Source organism: Peromyscus maniculatus, chromosome 20 (assembly GCF_049852395.1).
Source record: "Peromyscus maniculatus bairdii isolate BWxNUB_F1_BW_parent chromosome 20, HU_Pman_BW_mat_3.1, whole genome shotgun sequence".
Taxonomy (NCBI): Eukaryota; Metazoa; Chordata; class Mammalia; order Rodentia; family Cricetidae; genus Peromyscus; species Peromyscus maniculatus.
The window spans coordinates 21,107,041-21,120,415 of record NC_134871.1 but is presented as its reverse complement, the minus strand read 5'-3'; the positions used below and the strand labels follow the sequence as shown (position 1 = coordinate 21,120,415).

Sequence of the window (13,375 nt, the reverse complement as noted above, 5' to 3'; positions counted from 1 at the left end):
ATTGGCATTACGCTTAGTGATACAGCTGCAGCTGCCAGCAATTCTAGCTTTTCATCATCATTATTTTGTCTGACTCCCACCTGTTAGTTAACCTGGCTGGGAACACACGAAAGAAAACCGAGGCATTATGGATCAGTTTATAATCCAATGGCTTTGGCCTCTGCTGTGACCTCTTTTTTTAAAAAAAAAAAAAAAAATGGATACGGTGGGGTGTTACAGTGACAGACTTGACAATCAATGCACATTACTGAAATAGATTTTATTGTCCCAATGAAGCTTTTCTGAAAGCACAAGACTGTGATTAGAGCCGTCTTTATACAAAGTAATCCAGAACTGTAGAGGGAATGGAATTCTGGGAACTGCAGTCCCTCACGATGCAGATGACAGACATTATTGATGATAGGCAGGCGTTATTGTTATCTGTGTTCTACAAATGAGGAGCTGGGTTAGAAAGGAGACAGGTAGAAAGGACATACAGCTACTTAGGGACAACCTGGCCTTTGGTTCTAGCTAGTTCCTTTGATTCCTGTCTTGCTAGTACCTGCTGGTACCTGTAGTCCTAGCACTTGGGCAGCTGAGGCAGGAGGATTGAGAGGTCAAAGACAGCTTGGGCTTCTTTGCAAGTCTGAGTCGCAAAACAAACAACAAATCTATCCACAATGACTTGAAAACAGGCCGAAGCTGTGCCTCCCGTGCTTTGCTCTCTCTGTAATAGAATTGTGGCAACATGAGCGGGAGTGGGTAGGAAAAGGTAAAAGGGGTACGGATCACCAGTAGGATCACAGTACATGTGTGCATCTGCTAAGAGTGTCCACACCTTTAATTCTTAGTTTAAAAGGCCTCAGCGAATTTTATTCTTGCTTGTAAGTTTCCTTGTTTCTAGCTAATTAAAGAAAACTCCTCACCAACAGTTATACAGAGCATGATGCACTTTGTGTTCATTCTTTTCCCATTTTGTCAGTACTCCTAATTGCTTTTGGTTTATCTCATACATAATACGTTTTGCCCTTTCAGAACCTACCATTTTTTTCACTTGATTCCCATAGCCTTCCAACTATTTTTATCACAGTTTTATTTGGATCTCTCAGCAGCTGCATATGTTGCCTCGCTGTAATCATCATTCACGTTAATGCCCTTTGAATGTTTTCCTTCCTCGTTACAGTCTTGCATGCTCCCTATTCCTGAGCCTACTGCAGCATCCTTCAATCAGGAACATTGTGCACTTTCTCTTCATAGCCCCACCAGGGTGCACTGTACATGCTCAAGGGATTTTCGTGGTAAGTAAAGCAGATTTCATTTAAAAGACTGGAAATCGTGGTCATATTGAATAAAATTACACATATATTATGATATATATGTGTTATAAAACAATGTTTGAAAGCCATTCTGCTTTATTATTATGATTTTATGGTTATACTCTAAAACTGTCCCTAAAGAGGAATATTTTTGAATTGGAAGAACCTCAGTATTTCTAACGCTAGCAAAAATATTATCTCCTTCACTTTTACCTTTTTATAAACTACATTATTGAAATGCTCACAGTATTTTAAGCCCTTATTTGTGCTATGATTTTGTAGCCAGTTGTGGTAATTTACTTTAATGGGTGAAATACCAAATTTTAACATCCCATTTTAATGCAGAAAATAAACAGGACTTAAATTTGTTGTTTTTCAAAATTAAACATTTTTTTAAAATTGAAATTATATTCTTCTCTCATACAATCCAGCCTGATCAGTTTTCCCTCCCTCCACTCCTCCCAGCTCTCCCTTTACCTCCCCTCTTCCTCAGATCCACCCCCCCATCATCTCTCTTCATAAAATAGCAGGCCTCTAAGAGACAACAACCAAACATGACAAAACAAGATACAAGTCAAAGGCCTTGTCCTGCAACCATAAGCATCTCTTTAAAGGGTGAAGTTTGATGAGACACTCTTTTTCCATCATGCCATACCATTCTTAATGGTTTTTTTTTTTCCTCCCAGGATTGGGAATGTCTCCTGTATTACTTCCTGATATGTGTCCATTAACTTTTATTGCCTCCAATCCTGTCAGCACTGAACCAAAAGAGTTCCCAGGGTCTCGTGTAATAGCTGTTAATTCCAGATAAGAAAGCTGAGACACATCAGTTCCCAGAGAATTTTAGGGGGAAACATTTGAGAAAAAAAATGGGGCTTCTTGGAATGATTATCTTTGTCTGTGTGTGGCTGACAAAGTGAAACTAAAAATGCCAAGGAACTCCTCAGTATTACGAGAGGGCAGAAAGCATGCTGGCTGCATGGTCCCAGCAGAGTTCTGTGATGTCCGGAGGTCTACTGGTTCTTGCCAAGTGAGAGGCCATCTTTATGGGTCTTACCTCTTGGAGACCCGTTGGGGAAGTATTCGTATGCTAATGGAAACTAGGCCACGTGGCTGCCAATGAGTAGGTGTCCACATTTCTCTTTCAGTAGCCTGCAGAGTACCTTCTTACACCGAAGAGACTAGAACTTAGGAATTAAGGCTCCATGTAGGCACCTGCTCCATCAATCCACATTCAGCGAGCTGTGTGGATGCTATCCTCTGCAGTGAGGCTACCTTGTCAGTTTGAGGAGAGTAAACCTTTGTCGTAGCACCAGCCTGGATTGTTTGGGAATCTCCAAGGAGCCCCCTTGGCCAATGACCCAATTGAATGCAACCCAGTCCCAGCACTGGGAGCCTGGCCTGGCTCCCATTGAGACTTTGTATTACTAGGAGTCCTCACTAGGGTCATCCTCATGCACCAGGAAGTTTCCACTCCACTAGTTTTCCACATCAACCAAATGCCCCCCAATCCCAGCCATCTCTTCCTGTACTCTCTCCCTCCATTTTCCCTCTCCTCTCTTCCTGCTCCCCTACCTACTTGCCCCCAGTGCACCTGGAAAAAAATCTATTCCATTTTCCTTACCCAGGGAGATCCATGTGTCCCTCCTAGATCCCACCTCCTTAACTATAATTGAATCTACAGATCATAGTTTGGTTATAATTTACATAATGTCTGATATTCACTTAAAAGTGGATAGATGGCATACTTATCTGTCTGGATCTTGGTTACCTCACTTAGGATGTTTTTTTTTTTTTCTAGTTCCATTTATTTGCTTGCAAATTTCACAATGCCAGGTTATAATATCTAAGTAAATACTCCAGTTTGTAAATATACATTACTTTACCCATTTTCTTTTGAGACAGGATTTCTCTGTGTAGCTTTGAGCTTGTCTTGGAACTTGCTCTGTAGACCAGGCTGGCCTTGAACTCACAGACATCTGCCTGCTTCTGCCTCCCGAGTGTTAGGATTAAAGGCCTGCAACAACATCACTTGGCTACTTTATCCATTCTTTAGGTGAGGAACACTTAGGTTGTTTTCATTTTCTGGTTATTACTAATAAACTTGCAATGAACATTGTTGAACAAGAGTCCTTGTGGTAGGATGGAGTGTCCCTTGGGTTTATGACCAAGAATGGGATAGCCAAGTCTTGAGGTAGATTGATTCTCATCTTCCTGAGGAACTACTATACCGATTTCTATAGTGGCTATACAAGTTTGCATTCCCACAAACAGTGGAGGAGTATTCCCCTTACTCCAAATCTTCACCAACATGCGTTGTCACTTGTGTCACTGTTCTTAGCCATTTTGACAGGTGTAAGATAGAATCTCAAAGTAGTTTTGATTTCCATTCCCCTGATGTCTAAGGATATTGAACATTTCTTTAAATGTTTCTCAGCCATTTGAGATTTCTTTAATGAGAATTCACTGTTTAGATCTGTACCCCAATTTTAATCAGAATACAAAAATTCAACTATCTATAGGTGTGTAGACTTGTGTCTGAGTCTTCAATTCAATTCCATTGATCTATGAGTCTGTTTTTATGTCAGTATCATGTGGTTTTTGTTACTGTAGCTGTGTGGTACAGCTTGACATCAAGGTTGGTGATACCTCCAACAATTGTTTTATTGTTCATGATTATTTTAGCTTTCCTAGGTATTTTGTTTTTCCATATGAAGTTGAGAATTTTCCTTTCAAGGCCTGTAAAGAATTGTGTTAGAATTTTGATGGAGATTGCATTGAACCTGTAAATTGCTTTTGGTAAGATAGCCATTTTTACTCTGTTAATCTTACTGTTTCATAATCATGGGAGGTCTTTCCATCTTCTGATATCTTCCTAAATTTCTTCAGCTATTTGAAGTTTTTCTCATATGTGTCTTTCACTTGCTGGGTTAGAGCTACCCCAAGATATTTTATATTATTTGAAGCTATTGTGAAAGGTGTTTCTCTGATTTCTTTCTCAGTCCATCTGTTATTTGTATATAGGAAGGCTACTGATTATTTTGAGTTAATATGTATCCAGCCATTTTGCTGAAAGCTTTTATCAGCTGTGACAGTTCCCTGGTGGAATTTTTAGGGTCACTAATGTATATGATCATATTATCTTCAAATAATCATAGTTTGACTCTTTGTATCCTCTTGATCTCCCTGAGTTGCCTAGTTGCTCTAGCTGATACTTCAAATACTATATTGACTAGTTATGAAGAGAGTCCTTTATACTGTCTTATTCCTGATTTTAGTGGGCTTTCTTTAGTGTCTCTCCTTTAATATTGATGTTGGCTATACACTTGATATAAATGGCCTTTATTTTGTTGAGATATGTACTTTGTATTTCTAATCTCTCCAGGATTTTCATCATGAAGGTTGTTGCATTTTGTCAAAGGCCTTTTCTGCATCAAATGAGAAGATCATGTTTTGTTTTTTGTTTTTTTTTTTTCAATTTGTTTATATGGTGAGCTACATTTACTAATTTTCATATATTAAACCATCCTTACATCAAGGAAATGAGGCCTAATTGATCATGGTAGATTACCTTTTTGATGTATTTTTGAGCTCTGCTTGTGTTGGGGCCTGGATCTAGTAACGAGTCAGGGAATAGAGGTTCAAAATAGATGGTCTGTGGGATGCACAGGAGACAGGGGCGGGGAAAGGAAACTGTAGCTGGTATTCTGTTGCAGCTGTAGGAATGATCCTGTGGATTGGGTCTGGGGGAACAGAGAGAGTGGAGAAGGTCTGCAACAGCCTTGTAAAAGTTAAACATTTGTCTTACCATGACTCCATTATGAGGGCCCACTCTGAATTACTCTTGTTTTGCTGTGATATGTAAATCAAGTATGCTTGAAGATATTACAGTTCTATTGAGTGGGCTCTTCTAGAGAGATAAAAACAAGTATGTCTTTGGATCGTTTAAGTGATAATTGTATTTCTTAAATTACTTAAATTAATATTTGCTACTCAACACATGCCATGATAAATAGTTTGCTAAAGGAAAATAAGGAAAAATGGGAAAGGAAACATGCTCAATGAATTTTGCTTGAAATTACCTAATTAATCTTCCTGAATTTTCTTAACCCTAATTTTTTGGTCCTGTTCCTTCCAAGTCCTTGCCCTTCTATTTACACTCTTAAATACAAGCATGTGCTTGCATATCTGATTGGTTCTTTTTCTGAGCAGAGCGAGCAGCAGCATCCATTACTGTCCCCTCCCCCTCCCCGGAACTGCTTCTGTCTCTGCTATATTCTATGTCACAGGAGGAGCCTGGGTTATTGAAGCTGGCCTCTTCCTGTAGGGTTGACGCTGCCCTCTTTTGAGTGGTTTCTGCCTGTCATGCAGAATCAACTGCAAATTATGCCAAAGCCTTCTCATCTATGGCAACTCATTCTACAGAACTTTCTGAGGCCATAGGTGAAGGCTCCAAGAGAGAGAAGACTGGAAACAGGCACAGCAAGAAGCCCCCGAGCACACACATTCTCTGTGGACAGAATAACTACAACAACAACAAAACCGAACTGTCTGACTGCCGGTGAGAATATAGGACAGCAACAGCTAGCTGCGAACTTGTTGGGTTTCACCTGAGTGGATGGGGCAGGGAGAACGGTCTGAAGCGGAAGTGGTTGGTGGTTAGCATGGGTGGTTAGCTCTGGAAGGCAGAGGGGGTGCTGGCCATTGTGGAAAATCATTCAGTTGCTGACAGCTGCAGTCAGGAGTGTTCAGCAAGCTTTTAAGGGCTTCTGAGCAATGCTTTAGGTTTATGTTTCTTAGCCAAACCCAGCTACATGGGGATTGGGTCATTGCCATCCACACGGCCACTGAGGGGGCCCGCTCCTTTGTGACCTCACAAAAGAGTGTAATACAAGTGGATCCTATGGGAAATTTGGACCCCTTGTTCCTGCAACTTGTTCCTTCAGGGTCTGTTCCAGTTCTATAGTCTTAGTTCATTTTCTGCTATCCTAGCATGCATGATGATTTACAAGCAATATGAGCTTATCTGGCTTACAGCTGTGGAGGCTGCAAAGTCATAAAGGAAGGCTTCTGCCTCTAGTGAGCACCTTCTCTCAGGAGGCATCACATTATCAAAGAAGAAAGAGGGAACATGCCATCTCATACTACTCTTGATAAACCCCATTTCCAGCCTGGGAACCCAGTGCTAATTATCTTATGAAATCATGACTTTCTTTAGGACAACAACAAGGACCCATATTGTACACATTTGAAGATTAAGTCCTAATAATCTTCTGAATTGAAAGGTGATAAATATCACTGAAAACCAAATTATTGCATAGGGTGGTTTGCATGAGAAATACCCACAATGGCTTGGACAGTTGAATACTTAGGGCACAGTTAGTGGCATTGGTGGGGAGGTTCAGGAGGTGCAGCCTTGCCAGAGGAAGTATGTCACCGGATGTAGGCTTAGGGAGTATATTGTCTTACCCTACTTCCACTTTGCTCTCTTGGCTTCCTGCTCTTGCTGTCTTGCCTGCCTTTACTCCATGATGGAGCCTTATCTCTCTGGGACCATAAGCCAAGATAAAAAGTTTCCTTCTTTCAGTTGTCTTGGTGTTGGTGTTTTATCAGAACAACAGAAAATTAGAAGGGTTGCTAGTACTGTATTGGGAAGTCAATACACCCTAGAGATATAGCAGTAAGTGTGTATTGTTGTCCTTTCCATAACCACTAAAATGCCTCTAGTTATGAGTGGCATATTGGCAGGAATAAAAAAAGGCTTATGTGCTAGACTAGAAGTTGCCTACCAGATCTCAGGTGATGTGCTCATTTATTCTCCAACAAGGAAGCCACAGCTGCTGTAAAATCAGAAGGTACACGGGTACTTTCTCTGTTCTTATCACTCATGAAAGCATTGGAAGCTAACCAGTACGGATAGCTTAGGACCAGGGTGATTGGGTAGCATTCAAGAAGCCCTAAGTTCCCACACAACATGAAAAATTATCAATTATTATAAAAATAAAGGCAATCGAGACCATTTCTCTGGCCTTGCTATATATTCAGAAATAAACGAGTTGGGAGTTGTAGGAGGGGGAAAGAATAGTTTAACTGAACCACATAATTTGGTTCTTGCAGCATGATAAATTTACTTTGTAACAGTAATGATAAAAGAGTAACACTGAAAATAGGGAATTCTTTTACATACTAGGAAGTGTGAGCCATGTATAGCAATTCCAGAGGGTAATTACTACTCCCATCCTTATTTGCAAATGAAGCAATTTAAGTTCAGAGGGCTAAGTACTACTTAGCTAGTGTGTGGGAAAGCAGCATTTGATCCTTGATGGCTACTTTCTAAAGGCCAAAACTTAAACCACAATGTTGTCCAATACCCAGATTGTAAAAAATTCACCACAATAGTCACTCCATCCTTCAGCTGTTATCTGTGCAAGGCAACTGTGCTGGACAGTTTTGTGTCAACTTGACACAAGCTAGAGTCATAAGACAGGAAGGAGTCTCAATTGAGAAAATGTATCCATCTCATATTGGCAAATAGGTGTGTGTGTACATATACATATATACACTTGAAGTATCTACCTCTGTATTAAAACTCAAACAGTGAGATTTCTGGTAAGTTCTTCCAAGCAGGGGGATGGTGATGATGGGAAAGGCTATGAGTATGGAAGCAGGTGCTGTCTGAGACTCTGCAGTATCTGCTCCTTTAGATTGCCAACCTATACTGCTCCCAACCCCCCCCCCCAAATTTCTTTGTAAAAGTATTTGCAGTATTGATAGAACTAGTTTTTTCTCTCTACCTTTGTGGAACCATTGAGGATTTTTGAAGTGTTTTAAAATTATTGTATGTGTATATCTGTGACAGGCTAGCAATGACAAGGTTGTAACTCTTTGAAATTGATGCAATCCTGAGCAATTTAAATCACTGCCAATGCAATAATGCTGGGATTTGTCTAAAGGGTGAGCAATTTCTCCTTTGAATCTGAGTAATTTTCCCTGGAGGGCCTTGAAAACCAAGAATGCATTTCTAATCAGCTTGTAGTACCCAACTTATTAGAACTTCTGTTTGATTAGTACTCTACTACAAATCAATATAACATGAAGGTGTCCATCTTAATGAGCAGAGAGACTGCTGTAGGAAACAAGAAAGATTGATCAAAGCACTTCCTAATCTTAACAGGCACCGGAGGCCATATACTCACTAAACACCTTCATTTGATAGACTTCCACAGTGAAACTTTAAAAAGTTAGGCAACTTTCCCAAGATTACATAGTTAGTTGATGACCAAACGAGGCAGGACATTATACCATCTTTCAGCAGTGCCAGTTGTCTGGAATGTGTCATGGCAGAAAGACAGAAGGACAACTGGACTCTCCCTTTATAAGTGGAGAATAGTTCAGCCCTGAAGTTGTCGCATTGATCTCAAGTTTAGTTTACTGGTGAGTTTTCCCATTAAGTTGATTCATAAGGAAAGGATCACGATTGGCTTTTTACTACTGAAAACTTAGCTAAGAACCCACTGTGTCTGGGAAGACTTCACAGAATTCCCAAAATACTTTAGCCTACCCCTCAGTTATGCCTGCATTTGAACCAAGCAAAAGTTTTACTCCCTAGGAGGCACGAGTCATGCCTCAGAATATTCTTAAGGACTTGAAGATGTTGCTGGGAAGTACTAGTTGCAAGCCAGACATGCTGCTGAATACCTTACAGTACACAGTCCCCCCATCCCACCCACCCACCAAGGATTTCTGCAGACAACTATCAAGAGTGATGATGAAGGAACTGAAGCCAGCATTATCCTGAAACTGCCTGCTGAGATCAGGAATGACCCCATTCATGCTGTTTCAAATAGTCGGTGAGATGGACATTTCAGGACACTAAGAAATATACACCGATTCATAGATTTTTTTTCTAATTTACTTATTGTTTATTTTAACTTTTTTAAATCAGTTCCTGGATATTTCCATTTGAATCACATACCATCACAAAAGTTACTGCTGGTGAGACTTCTTTTTCTCCTTTTCCTCTTTCTTCAGTTCTGGGCCTGTTTTACAAGGGTTTGGACATATGGTATTTGACTCACTATTTTAAGGAGAGGGAATAAAGATTTCTTCAATTATTTTGTTTCCAAAGAAAATTCTTTTGTGTTTTGGTTAAATGAAACTAATATCATACTCATGGTCAGGTCAGAGGGCAGGTACTCCTCTTCTCTCATGGGAACTTTATATTAGCTTTAGCTGTGGCTGAGGGAAACACCAATCAGTATTGGATAATTCTAGCAGTCAGCCAACACTAAAGACCTTTCATGCTAAGACAAAGTGCTTGAGGAGGTCAGAGAAGGGGTACCCAGAGGGGTGCTTGTCCTATTATAGAAGACTCAGTAAGTGAACCCCCAGGCAAAAGTCTTCCATCTTGAAGGGAGCAGTTGTGTGATTTCTTTTCTTACTTATACTGTGGCCCTCTTAGGCTCCCATAGCCTGGTACCTGCTAAGGTGCTGCTTGCTGTGTCCATGGGGCAAAGTCCCTATATGTCACTTTCATATACAATTACAATCTTTTCCCAAATCATTGGTGGCCATTCAGTTTGCAGAAGCAGAGAAAATTAAGATCATCACCAGACTTTGGTCAAATAAAGGAAAAATTGCTATCAAGCACAATAAAAATCTTTTTTAGCACAGGCAGTCTTACTTGAGTACTGCTCTCTAACTCTTGGGAAAGGATCTTGCAGTTTGGCCTTGGAAAGATTTATTAAAATTGAGAAAACATTTTCTTTCCAAAGATGTTAAAAACACCAAACTTTTAAATCTATTCAGTACACAAAAGCCATGGTATTGTGAAAGTAATGTACTTAGAGTTTGAAACATTTGGAGCTACTTTACTGAAGCTGAGGGAAGCAGTGTCCACCACCATAGACCTAGACAAGGCCTAGAACAATGTTTCTAAACCTTTGGGTCATGACCCCTTTGGCGATTAAAAGACCCTTTCACGGGGGTCACCTAAAATCATCAGAAAACATAGATATTTACATTACAGTTCATAGCAGCAGGAAAATTACAGTTATGAAGTACAACCAAAATAATTTTCTGGTTGGAGGTCACCATACCATGAGGAACTATAATACAGGGTCTCAGCATTAGAAAGGTTGAGGACCATTGGCCTAGATGATGCTTCAGTGGTATTGAGATATGTCCCATAACTTTCTATAAGAAATGATATAATTGAGAGACAGCAAAGTCTTGCTCACAATAAGCTTTGGCATAATTATAGAAAAAAATTAGATTGGCTTTCTTTTCTTGGAATGCATAAAATAACAACATATGGTCTTTAAAATGAGCTCAGTGAATTATTTATTTTTTATATATATATTTCTCTCCCTTTAGAGTCATCTTGGAAATGACCTTCAAACACATATGACAAAGGTCTTCTACCAATAAAGGACAAGATGAGAATTTCCTTTTTGATACTGAAAATTGATTTTAAAATATTTTAATGCTTCTTTGAGAATTTCATATAATACAATTTGATTATATTCACCCCCAAATCTTCCCACTGATTTTTAAATGTCTAGATGATAGACAGGGATATAGTTCAGTTATAAAGTCTTTGCCTAGCCTCCAATAGAGGCTGGTATACAAGAGATAGCACACAAACACCTGCACACATACCCAGGTATGAACTTTTCAAAGGTTTTAATAAAATGACAGTTCTGGAATGACCGGTGACTCTGTAGTTTCCAGTTACTTCAATAAGAATCTGAGAATTGGAGGATGAAAACATATGATTTTGCTTTTGTACTGCATTTAGCTTCATTCCTTCTAAGAGGAAAAAAGAGAGTGTGTGCCTGTTCTGTAGTCTGAGTAACAGCACTGGTATCTCTGTGACCCCTTGGCTAGCTGTGACATTCCATTTCAGCAGACAGGAATGGTCAAAGAAATGGCAAGAAATGTGGTTGATACCATGGAAGATAAGGCTGCTTTTTCTTGCTTCCCTAATCAACTACAATGATTATCGGTGTCTTTGCCATGTAATATAGTGGTAGATGCTGGCAGTTAGTGAGTTAGCCATGAAAGAAGGAGTTGGTTCAATTAATCAGTAAAGACCAAATTGGAGCTATTTTGGGGAAAGGAGGGCTGAGCCTTTAGAAAGCAGTGGCTTCTAATCACATTGAGTTGGCTCTCCAGTGCTTCTCACCATTGGGTGCTAGTCCAGGTGGGGAACCAAGTGTTAATGAACATAACAAAGAGAGGAAATTCTCTCTGTGAGCTAAAAACCCAAGGTGTGGCTGAGCTAATCAAGGAAATGCTCAATAAACTAGAACATGTAATGTATGGACAGTTTATCAGTATAAGATAGTAGCACCATGACGTTTTAATTTTAATCTTTTCAGATTCTCAGCAAACAAATAGAGAAAAAAAGTCAGAATAAACCTTGCAGGATTAGGGAGATGATTGAAAATGAAAATATTTATATAATTCTTAGGATATGCCCAATATATAGTAACAGTAAATACTAAAAATAATGACTTGTGGTTTTATATTCTAACTACTGGTATCAATTCTCACAGTTCTTAGGAAGTAGTAGTGATTTTTTGCATATGAATCTGTATTTCTCTTTTTCTCTGATACCTTTTACTCTGCCAACCATGCTGTCTTTGGCCTTTTGTATGTTTCTTTCTTGACACTGTTTGACAATGTACAGAGCTCAATCCCAGGAATCTATGGGAGCCTGTTTTCAGGTTCCTTGTGGCTTTACTCAGCAGGTCTGCATAGAAAGGTTGATTAGGACCATGGGCCTGAGTGCAGGTGTCTGAGATGGTCTGCACTTGGCTGTGCTGGGGGGAGATCTTTTGCTCCACCCCTTGGCATTTCTATAAATACTCTGGGGCAGAGACAGTCAGGGCTTGTTAGAATAGGTTCCAGGCCCTTTCAAGGCTGTCCTTTATTTTCTATCTGTTTATCTCCACAATCTAAATCTGTCTATCTAATATTTCCTGCTACTTGCACTCAAGAAAACTCTGGGGACCTGTGGGGTTGGTGGGTAACGCCCCACAGGAATCCTAGCCGACCTTCTGACCTTCAGATAGTGGCTGGAGAAATGTGTTCCTGGGGCTGGTTGTGAAATTCATTGAGCTCTCCATGTGAGTTGTAAACATGAAGACTATTTAAGACCCATTCTTGGAAGCAGTTTGCAGAAATCTCTCAAATTCGTCACCAAATACAACCATGTACCGGATTCCAGACTTAGAATTAAGTAGACTCCATCTGTGTTCGCATCATTTTCCATAACCTAATTTCCTTTGGCACAGAGAGTTCCTGGACAGTCATTATTGTTTTTCAAGGTAGAGTACGCAAGGTATCAAGAGATTTTTATACCCAGCACTCTGCTATGAAATGACATCCTAGTCATGTCAGATAAACTGAGACAACACTGCCATTGGTTAAGTGAACTACCTCAACTTCAGTTCCTATAAGTACCTGGAGTGGTTATCTTCATGTTCTTTTTTTGACTTTCATGAAAGAAGTAAAATAGATAATGTATTGTTTAAATGAGAAAAATCATTTTCACATCTATAAATCAATGTAGTTATAGAACATTGTAGCATAGTGCCATATGTGCTTATTATTTCTATGGTCCCATTTATATATACTGCCCTGTGAAGAGAATGCTGGTACTCGGTGTGTTACAGACGCTGATGAGTAGCATGGGCTTTTCCCTAAATCTTTTGAATACTTACCTGCATTTTGATGACACACTAGTTAATCTATTTGATTGACTGTGACTGACAAATATATATTTGCAAATAACTGAAAAAAAATGAGTTTCTATCAAAGTTCATTTTTGTCTTCATATAATGTTAAATATATGCTTTATTTTTCTAGAATCTTATTAACATGTTACATTTATCTTATTTGACTCTTGCTATTAGTTATCTCCTTTTATGATAATTTGGGAGTTTGGCTTTGGCCTTAAAATGATTCTGAGTATGCATTCATTTGATATTAGGCTAAAATATGGATTTGGTGCAAATTCAGACAACTGAGCCTTGGTGTCCTGTTGTGTTTCCCATAGACCTCTCTCACTAACA

The 13,375-nt window shown here is 39.4% G+C and overlaps 1 protein-coding gene and 1 long non-coding RNA gene across 8 annotated transcripts in view; one reads left to right on the top strand and one right to left on the bottom strand.

The window, feature by feature from the left end:
* The window catches only part of LOC143269725 (uncharacterized), a 34,528-nt gene extending 28,988 nt beyond the window's left edge, over window positions 1-5,540 (bottom strand). For all 4 annotated transcript variants that reach the window (XR_013046348.1, XR_013046349.1, XR_013046351.1 and 1 more), the window contains exon 1: window positions 4,867-5,540. This is a non-coding gene — a long non-coding RNA (uncharacterized LOC143269725). The remainder of the gene's footprint in view (window positions 1-4,866) is intronic.
* Window positions 1-13,375, top strand: part of Oxr1 (oxidation resistance 1) — a 414,716-nt gene that overhangs the window by 124,136 nt on the left and 277,205 nt on the right. The gene's annotated exons all lie outside the window — the stretch shown is intronic.